Source organism: Xyrauchen texanus, chromosome 1 (assembly GCF_025860055.1).
Source record: "Xyrauchen texanus isolate HMW12.3.18 chromosome 1, RBS_HiC_50CHRs, whole genome shotgun sequence".
Classification (NCBI taxonomy): domain Eukaryota; kingdom Metazoa; phylum Chordata; class Actinopteri; order Cypriniformes; family Catostomidae; genus Xyrauchen; species Xyrauchen texanus.
In genome coordinates, this window is record NC_068276.1 from 20,133,084 (window position 1) to 20,144,228 (window position 11,145).

At 34.9% G+C, this 11,145-nt stretch overlaps 1 non-coding gene across 1 annotated transcript; it reads left to right on the forward strand.

Annotated features, from left to right (window-relative positions):
• Positions 1-603: 603 nt before the first annotated feature.
• Positions 604-676, forward strand: trnak-cuu (transfer RNA lysine (anticodon CUU)). The gene has a single exon. It is a non-coding gene; the product is annotated as a tRNA-Lys (tRNA).
• The last annotated feature ends 10,469 nt before the right edge of the window (positions 677-11,145 follow it).

An 11,145-nucleotide genomic window follows, 5' to 3' on the forward strand; every position in this document is an offset into this window, starting at 1 on the left:
TGTTATCTACCTGCTGTTATTTTGTCTGCTGTCTTTGTCCTCTGCCTTTATTGTTGCTTGTCTATTGTAAAGCGTCCTTGAGCTCTGGAAAGGCGCCATATAAATAAAACTTATTATTATTATTATTATTTATACACTAGGCAACATGCCTAACAGCAGGCAAACACACTCACATACGTATCTCCTAGCCATTGTTATCATATATAGACAGGATAATAAATGAAATCTGATCCAGATTAAATATAAGAATAAGGACTCGCGATTGACGGAATCCATCATTCACGGGACGATCATTGGCTGAGAAAGAAGGATTTGGCGAACTCGGATTGGACGGCTGAACCAGACGATCCGACAGAGACCGGATACACCACACTACCGTATGACTCATAATTATTTATATTGATTTGAATTTACTGGAAAGGGTACTTTTTGGAGAAAGGGGGGTATGGGGTAGAAGGTATTTGTAAACATATATGCAGCAACACATTCCCGTTATATATGTAGTCTATTTATTAGTTACTTTCAATTTCTCATTGAGATGAATTATGTTTTTTTCTTATGGAAGAGTGAGGTTTATAATGGAGTAGTACGTACACTTATTCAGCCCGGCTAGCTCAGTCGGTAGAGCATGAGACTCTTAATCTCAGGGTCGTGGGTTCGAGCCCCACGTTGGGCGTCAACTTTTGCCACAACAAAAAGTGCTTTTAAAGCAAGATCTAAATGTACACAAGGGACAAGTGTTTGAGATGTGAACACTTTTGCTATTTTTCTTTTTGTATTCCCCTCTCGCGCTATAAAAAAATGCGACTGTGACCCGCTTTAATGAAAATATCACATTATTTTTTTCAACTCAACTTCACTTGGAATCTCAAGGTCCAGTGTTGTTAGAGTGATCCAGCACATTGAAAATCCGCCCAGAAAGTGATTTTTTTTATATTTATCAAACAATAAGCATGAAAATATAACGGCTACATTAACGATTAATAGTTTCCACAAACACAGTCCAGGTTCTACAGGGGTGCTTGAACGAAACTTAGACTCAGGCACCCTAGAGCTAATTTCTGGTAGCGATATCCAGAAATGGTCCAATCACGGCCCGCGTCGCTACTTGGATTCTTCGAAGAAGTGGCCAATGAGGCGCGCGTATTATCTAAGTAATACCTAATCATGTAAATCGTATATTATTTTGGCTTTATGTTAACAAATTGCATTGCTGTAAATATATAACCTGTGAAATGAGTGTTATTGACTCTCATGGCAAAAAATGTAAACAAATAAACAGGTTTGTAAGCATTTGTGCTCACGTTATTATTTATTTTTATATTTTCCCTTATATTACTGAAATATATTTGCACTTACTGTATATTTTTACTCTATTTATAGTAAATCAAGCATTTTAATGGTGATGCCAAAAAACAACTTGTACAATAAAACAAAAATCACATGTTTGCTCTTAGACATTTTAAAACATAAAATCACATATTTATAGTACAGATTAAAAATAGCATTTTCCAGTTTTATTAATATACCAAAAGTATTGTTACGCCATTGATTTCTATACATCAATTAAATAGTACTGATAAAAAATAACAGTTTCCAATATTAATGACACATCAGAAGAATTGTTACACCATTTATTTCAGTCCATGTATCTTTATTTGTAACAATCGTTTTAATAGTGACACAAACAATAAGAACTGTACAAATATTTCTTAAGTGTATCATCAGGCACGAAACTTCACAAGATTAAAATCACATAACGATTGTTCAACTGATAAAATCATTTCAATGTTTATACTCCAGAGCTGGATTTGAATCTGCGTCTCTATGACGATTGACGTCAGTTCTCTTGGAGCTCCACCACGACGGAATCGTAATGATACATGACAATCTTCTCAAGGATAAGATATGTTTTATTTGCTTTTTTATTAGATAGCCTACTGAGCACAGGGAGTCGTAACATAATCATATCAATAGCGGGAGTTGAACAGCCTAAAACTGAGTTATGAATCACAATCCGTAACCTTGCATTTGCGTATATGAAAATGACCACACAAAATTAACACTTTAAAAAACAATACAGATGTAACCTGTAAAATAAAAAGCTTATTGTAATAAAATAAAAAAACAGCATTGATATTTCTTTCCAGAAACCCTTCACAGAGTCACATTCAAAAACTAATGTGGTATTGTTTCAATATTAGAGTTACAAAATGATGATTTAATCCACTAGGCCTAGAATGAACTCTTGTAGACTCCTGAAACTGATCCCGATTTCAAGAGTCATGCAGTGACACTTGTAAAACTGCAGGAAAAAAAATTATTTGGGAAGAGCATTTGTACAATGTATCATACAGTATCTGTAAATGTCTCCCAAGGGAAAAGATCAAAATGTTTTCCGTTGGACTTCTGTTGTCAATTGGACAAACACACAAAAAGCAAAACAAAAACACAAAACATTTTCTTCACATTTATATCCTAGAATAGTTTACTATCGCTATCAAAGTGTATATGCAATCCAGCTACAGAATATCCAGATATTATCCAGAAACGCATGTTATGCCAGATGTAAAGGGGCTTAAATATCTGAGACAGAAATGATGTGGTGAAAGTGAAGATCAGGGACGTGCGCAGACATTTTGAGGGTCAGGGGCTCTAACCCCTTTAGAGGGGTTTGGGAAGTGCACATGAGCGTCCTCAATTTCTTTTATGCTAAAGTTAATTATTTTTTTTCTTTTTTTTTTACTTTTAAAGCTTAACTAAAGAAATGAATTACACTTTTATCAATGGAGTAGGCCTTTTAATGTATCAAAATATGATTAATAGCCTAATTAAACATAAAACTGGATTAAATTACTTTGCATCCAAAATTATTTTCAAAAATATGTTAAAGACAAAAATATAAATGGTGGGATAATTTGCACTATACAGAAAAAGAAAACAAAAACACCTTGGGTTTAGGTTACATTCACCGGTTCAAAAATGAATTTGTGGATAAGAAATGCATTGTGTTGAACAGAAAAATGCACAACTGTAAGAAGATTCCAAATCTTTATTTTTTATTATTTTTAAACATTATTTTTATTAATGGACTACAGGGAGATTTGGTCTATAATAATAATAATAATAAAAAAAAAAATAGATTTAATTTTGGGTGGCATTTGCACACCCTGGAACACTGTTCTGTCAGAGGGGCACCTCAGCAAAAGGGCAGGGCTTCAAGACACCCCCTGTGCATGTGCCTGGTAATGATCAATGTAGTAACTGCAGCCTGTAAAGACTGTCAGAAACGGTGAAATTAAACAACATATAATAAGTTGCAATCTTTCAGTGCAATACATTTAACAATATTAATTTAAACAAATAACGTTGAATTAATAAATTATCCATATTCTCTGCATTTCAGTTTTTTTATACAAAAAGAAGTGCATATGAGTTAATTATTCTCTCTTATACCTCACCATTGTTCCGTAAAGAAATGTTCCGGCTTCGATACAAGTTAAGCTCAATCGACAGCATTTGTGGCATGATATTGATTACCACAAAAATGTATTTAGACTCGTTCCTCCTATTCTTTAAAAAATCAGTTATCAATGAAGAACAAAGCTGAATCCAGTTTCTTATTCACGCTATCTCTTCCCCTTTAAAAGATGCCATCATGTGGAACAAACTTGATCTGTGCATGTTTTACCAGTTTATCATGACTTGACGACTTTATTAGTATAATTTCCCATTTGCCTTTATCACATTTCAAATACACCTTTGTTTATAAATGCTTTAGTCAATTCAGAGTTTATAAGTCTGTGGGTCTTTTTCAGGATGAAATTCTGTATTGTCACATATAAAAAAGTAATACAAATGCCACATATCATATTACATGGGTTGACATATGTCACACCGTGCAGTTCCAGAGGGACTCTGATGTGCTCTGTTATTGTCTCTTCTGCACTGACTCTGTATGCTTTGACTTTGGCCATCTGCAATCTGTTTGATTTTTTGCACCTCTCTGTAACCAACAGTACATAAACACTGCGCATCCTTTGAAGATCAGGCTTTGGGCAGATATACCATTTTCTATTACGGGATTCATTATCCACGTCCGTTGTTTGCCACATGATTTCATCAAGCGATGTTGTCTTATAGATTCATGTCATTGTAACCCATAAAAAGGGTTCAAATTAGACATTTTAATGTAGTTTTATGTGTGCTGCATACTTTAATATTTTGATATACATTATTTAAAAGTGTTTTACTGTCAGATCTGAATAGTTGATCAGGTTTTCATGAGGAATGCTGAGGTTGATGCGAGGATGATGTGTGTCCCAGATCTGTACGTTCAGGATGCTTCAATCAGCTGTCAGTAGTCACAAGACAGAGTATATCCTTAAAGGGATATTTCACCCAAAAATGTAAATTCTCTCATCATTTACTCACCCTCATGCCATCCAAGATGAGTATGATTTTCTTTCTTCTGATGAACACAAATGAAGATTTTTAGGAGAATATTTCAGCTCTGTAGGTCCTTACTATGCAAGTGAATCAGTGTCAAAATTTTCACATTTACTCAGAAGATCCAAAATCCACATAAATCAGCATTTCTGTAATCCATAAGACTCCAGTGGTTAAATCCATATCTTCAGAAGTGATATGATAGGTGTGTGTGAAAAACAGATCAATATTTAAGTCCTTTTTAAATCATAAATTCTGCTCAGTATAAGCGATATGCAATGTGAATCACCAAAAACAGAGGAAGAAAAATGTGAAAGTGAAGTGGAGATTGATCGAACAGGGAGGAGAATTTATTGTAAATATATATATATATATTACAAATTAAATAGACTTAAATATTGTTCTGTTTTCACCCATACTTAACGTGTCATTAACATTGATTTAACCACTGGAGTACTTTTATTTTGCCCTTATGTGGATTTTGGATCTACAGAGCTGAAATATTCTTCTAAAAATCTTCATTTGTGTTCTGCTGATGAAAGAAAGAAATAAAGAAAGAAAGAAACTCATACACAACTTGGATGGCATGAGCGTGAGTAAATGATGAGAAAATGTTCATTTAGGGGTGAACTAACCCTAACAATGAATGTTGCTGTCCTTTTCTGCATATCGCGGCCCCCTCTGGCATATTCCGGCGCTGTTTTGCTGCTCTCTTCAGCAGAGATTCGTACTAACCATTTAAGGACATGTGAGTGATTGTTTCAGGGTTGCTGAAAATGTTAAAAAACACTGTAAATTATTTCTGTTGTTTTGACAATATTATTGCTGTATTTACAACTGCATCTTACTGTAGATACTGTTTACAGTATGTTACCATCAAATTGAGGAAAAGGGAAGGATTTATTTAGGAAAAAATGAGCAGGAAAATTATTACAGTCATTTATTTTTAAATTGCATGAGAGCCCAATCTCAAACCTGTCCATACACAATTTTCATTGTGGTATTATTCAGTGATCTATCAAAAAGAAAAACCCAGGAGATGTCTTCTCTGCAGACCTGTATGGTAATGCACCTGGCAACCGTTGAGCCTGCACTCGACTCCTCGTCACTTCAGCCTTGAGAGGAGCAGAAGCAGATCTCTTTTCAACTGAACCATGTGAACATCAAACTAGAACATCTTTTAGCAGTTTATAATCATATTTTCAAACATTCATCGTTTGACAATGAAGATCTGCACATCATTTTCAACAAGTAGCTTTGTACAAAGTAACCAAATTTGTCTGTGAACAAATGTTGTATTTACACCGGTCATGAGTATGACTCATCCATTTAAAATAAAGTTATAATATATACTAAATTTTATATATATGTAAGTAATTTCTCAGTCCTTTCTAAATGATGCACAGCCTTGGTTGTTGAGAGTGTATTCTCTTCCTTGTAGTTTAAATGTCATGTTGATATAAAAACAAGACTGTAAAAACAAGTTATGTGATATTAATTGATTTTTCTATTTTGTTCTCTATGTCTGGACAGGCAAATAATTGGAGAGTGTTCTTTCAGACATTTTGGCATCTGGAGAAATGAATATTGAATATTGACATGATTTACCTTCTTGAGTAAAATGTATGTTATATTTGAGTTGTTATTGTGTAATAAATGTTCTGTTTGCAAAAAGGCCTCTGTAGTTTCATTACTTGTGATAAATAGACATTAGTTATTCTACTCTAAAACGGTGCTTACTGTGGTTAGTCCTATGGTGTGGATACTGCAATTTAATATACAACATATAAACAATTGCTGTAATACATTTTAATGTACTGCTAATATACTCTTTTTTAATATATGTCATACAAACAACTTCCGTAATTAATCTTGCAGTTCTGCATATTCTGTAAATCATTGTACAAGGATGCTGTAAACTACTGTAGATCATTTACAGTAATTTTACTGTGGTATGAAACACAGATGCTTCCTGTAAGTTGCTGTTGATTTAGTTTTTTTCTTTTTACAGTGAAATTATTGTTTTTAACAAACAAATGTAAGACTTTTTAAGACCTTTTTCAAGACCTGAACAAATAAAATAAAACCATGAATCCATACCAGAAACAAACCTACACAAAATCAAAATAAACCACGTATCACTTTGAAGCGTGCAGCACAGCCAGATTATGTTTGCTATTTATATAATTACATCATAGCTTTTTGCAGTTTAATAATCACATGAGGCCATGTTACGATTCCTGTCTTTCTGTCCCAAAATCTTCAGACCCCTTTAATTGATATTTAAGATTAATTTGAGTCATTTTAAGACTTTTAATGGACCCTTGAGAACCCTTTGTTGTGTATGTAACATCTGGATTAAAATTATGTAACTGTTTACGTTAAAATTTTATACCAAAGTAATCAAAATTCATGGCCCACAAACATTAGGCACTTTAGGCCATTTAGTAAGGTTTTGAAAGTCTCACTATTTATACTGTAAAAAGTGGTACTGCAATTGTTACTTCAAGGAGCTAAAGTTATTTAATCTGAATGAATCAACCTGACAAATTAGGTCACATCAATGAAAGTCATTTTTATGGGTTATATCAAGTGAACACTGATGCTTGGGCTAACAACTGAAGGTTACCACTTTTTCAGTGTATATGTGAATGAAAATGTCTAGGTTTGTTTCATGTTAACCATTTTCTCTGTCTTAACCTTTCTTTCTCATTTCCCCCATGTTGCTATGGTCTCTGTTGAGACACCAGATGTGTAGGACCACTCATGAAATTGGAGAAAGTTTTTATCTCACCTAAATGGAGATTTTTTGTGGCTGCATATTGTATCCCATCGGCCTCTCTCTAAGAAGCACTATGAGAGAGAGAGCTACAACATTGAGGTATGCACAGCTTGAAACAACAACATGACAATAATTAAAGGCCAGATCTAGAGAAGTTCTGAAAAAATATATATAACTAAACAACACACTAGTGAACACACATGCAAATTTCAAATTCAATAGAGAATTTGAACTACTATGTTAAATAGAGAATATGCGTTCATTCAAGTACGACTGATATAACTTTGTTGATATACTGTACATCATGTTTCCTGTGTGTTTTTGTTTTACCTTTCTTCATATCACATTTTATATCTTAGGTATTATTACATTTTTCTCTAAAGGTTCGCTATACAATGACTGATTATGGTGGCCTGCTGATGTGTGTACGGTGTCAAATGACAAGAGAGCTGAGGACGTGCCACAGGCCCAATGTCACACATGCAAGAAACCAATACAAGATAATGACCCCAATAAAGCTTCCCAAAAGAACCCAGGAAAGAAGGCCACTGCCAAGCCAAAGAGCAACACCATCTTCTTTAAAATGTCCCAACCAAAACTGTCAGTTGTACAAGTGAGCTCTGTACTAAGTGCACAATATTTGAGGTGTAGCCTACTGCTTTTGAAGCAACATAAAGATTAAAGACAAGTGCTTGCTCCATGATAGTTTGCTCTCTTTGGTTTTTGAGATCCTATCCCTTTATAGTCCACTGTACTTTATCATTATGCTTAATCATAGTGATTAATCATTTAAATGTATGTAGGAGGAGACCACTTGATCGGTTTCACCTTCTGGGGGGTGGGGTGAAGATGGGGCATCACACTTGATCCTTTTTGACTTCTGGGGGTCTTTGGTGGTTTAAAAAACAGCCCTGTTGGGAACTCCTATGGCAAAATAGATGTATGTGTGAAAACAAAGAGTACGTATTTGTTCAGTGTTCAGAATATTGTGTTGTAGTTCTCATAAAAGCAGGTGGACAGATCACCTCCACTTACTTTAATGTTCCAAAAAAGGCCCCAGCACACTTCACACGAAATCGAAGAACAAACTTGTGTGACAAACAACAAAATCTGGCCAAAAAGAAGGTGTTTTCAAGTTTGTTTCTGTGGTTTGTAACAGCTTGCCAGCATGTACTTTCAGGAAAACTTCTTACTGGCTCCTAAAACACCTTACTGCCATTGGTCCATGTCATCATTAGGTGTGACCTGGATCCCCACCTACTTTGGGGCTGACAGCTAATTCCCATTTAGTCAGTTAAGATCAGTCAACATGAACACACTGGTGTGTAGAATTATTAGTGAGTTGGTGCAAATTTACCTACACATGTATGACAGTTTGCATAGAGACATTTTCAAGACCATGTCATGTGATTTTTTAAATTTTTTATAAGTCAACAAAAGGATTCAAATCTACTGAAATATTCTTAAGTGCCTGTGGCAGGGCGGAGGGCGGGGTAGTGATCCTATTAGGCTAATCAACCCTCCCGAGAGGGGTAAAGGTCGACTGCAGAGGATCGTGCGGGAGAGGGAGATCGTTAACGGACATGTCCATCATGTGTGTGTTTGTCTTTTGTTTTAAGTTTATCATTAAAACTATTATTTATATTATCAAGCCGGTTCTCGCCTCCTCCTTGCCCATGTAATCCCTTTACAGTGCCCATTCACAATATTGTTTGATAAGCTACTTCACTCATGTTCCATCTGCAGGCGAAACCCATTCACACATCTGGCCAAAGATATATCATTATTCTTTTGTCTGTATTCAGCCCATTAACACTCTTTTATACACCTATCTTTGCAGTAGTATCAGTGTCATCATAAATTACAATAGCAGTGCATAACCGACACATATTATGGCCCATACAAATGCAAAAGGTAAACATTACAAATGACACATTATCTACTGCATACATGTCACCTTAAATCAGCATTGAGTAGTTAAAACAGCTAGTAGTTTTATAAAATATTATCACTGTGATAATGATGAATTTAATGATAATGAATTGATGTTTTATATGAAGTCTTAAGCATCCAATTATTCATGAGATATTGAAATGTACCTCTGAATGTTCGCAAACAGTATACAGTTGGTCAGGTGTTTCGAACATATTTTTGGCTCTGAGAGAAGAACGGTTAAGCACTTCACTGTGAGTGTGCCAGGGCCTTAAGGGTGAAACATTTACATTTAGTCATTTATCAGATGCTTTTATCCAAAGTGACTTACAAATGAAGAACATATAAGCAAGCAACATGTCATGCTGAAGTCAAATGTATCTCCAGTATCGCTCTGCTAAGTTCTCAAAGTGGCTGGAGAAGTATAGAATCTAGCGCAGAAGAAAGAGACTGACAATAATATGTGGAAAAAGCGTTTTCTCAAGCTTTTATGGTTTGAATGATTATATCTAGAGTCAAAATCTTCAAATTATAAAGGAAATTCTCTATTCATTTAATCACCCTCATGCCACCCCAGGTGTGTATGACTTTTTTCTTTTGCAGAACACAAATTAAGATTTTTAGAAAAGTATTTCAGCTCTGTTGGTCCTCACAATGCAAGTGAATGATGACCGGAACTCAGAAGGTCCAAAATGCACATAAAGGCAGCATAAAAGTAATCCATAAGACTCCATTGGTTTAATCCATGTCTTCAGGATTAATATTTAAGTAATTCTTTACTTTCACTTCTGCATTCTGCTGTGCAAGTAACTTTCACTTTGATATTCAACCATCTACTGGTTTTGGGCTGGTCAAAGGTGGAGATTTATTGCAGAAAAGGACTTAAATATTGATGTGTTTCTCACCCACACCTATCATATTGCTTCAGAAATTATAGATTTACCCACTGGAATCTTATGGGCTACTTTTATGCTGCATTTATGTGCATTTTGAACCTTCTGAGTTCTGGTCACATTTACTTGCACTGTGAGGACCAACAGAGCTGAAATATTCTTCTAAACAAATCTCAATTTGTATTCTGCAGAAGAAAAAAGTAATATAGATCTAGGATGATATGAGAGAAAGTAAATTATTAGATCATTTAAATTTTGGGGTGAACTATCCCTTTAAGATGCAGTTTAAGTTTTCTGAATTCATTGTTTTTATTCGCAGTGGTGAGCAGATTTTTTATTTTTGTTTGTACAATAAGGGGAAACAGAGAGCCACAGCTGAAAGAACTATAACCAACTTCTGACCCCTTCTTCACCCTTGTTTTTTCTGTGCTTGGGCAGAGTGATAACTGGTTTTTAATGTAAAAAAACAAAAACAACAACAACAACAACAGTGTTAGTGCACAAGAGTTTTAACAAACTTTATTTCTTTTAAGGCATCCCGGAAGAGTGTTTCAACATATTTACACTTAAAATAAAGAGCAGAAGCCATTAAGTTCAGATAGTTTCAGATTGCTCTCTCCCTTCCTGTCATTTCAGCATTGTGCAACATAGTTCCACGTCACATCACATTTTATAGCTTTGGTAAAATATTTTTTCCTTGAAGGGTTTAAAACAAAATACTCATGCTTACCAAATCTCCCATCAACACTCCCTCAGCAGCCCCCAGTAAGTCAGCAAATGTAAAAATGTGTCACCTTGTCATCAAGCAAAATAGCAAGCAAGCAACCACTGACCAACTCAAACCTTAGATTCCACAAGAAAACTTATTATACAGCTTATTATCAGCATTCCCAAAATATACCAGTGGGGGTTTGGTGATGTTTATCTAACTTATAAATACAAACATTTCATCCATGTTGTGTTACAGGTTTTCTTGTTTTGTCTATATCACAGTTTCAATCTACCTTGTCTGTGAAATCATTTACTGTAAATCATCTACCTAGGTGGTTGTTAGCTGATGCTTATCAGTGCTTTTGATGCAAGAACAGG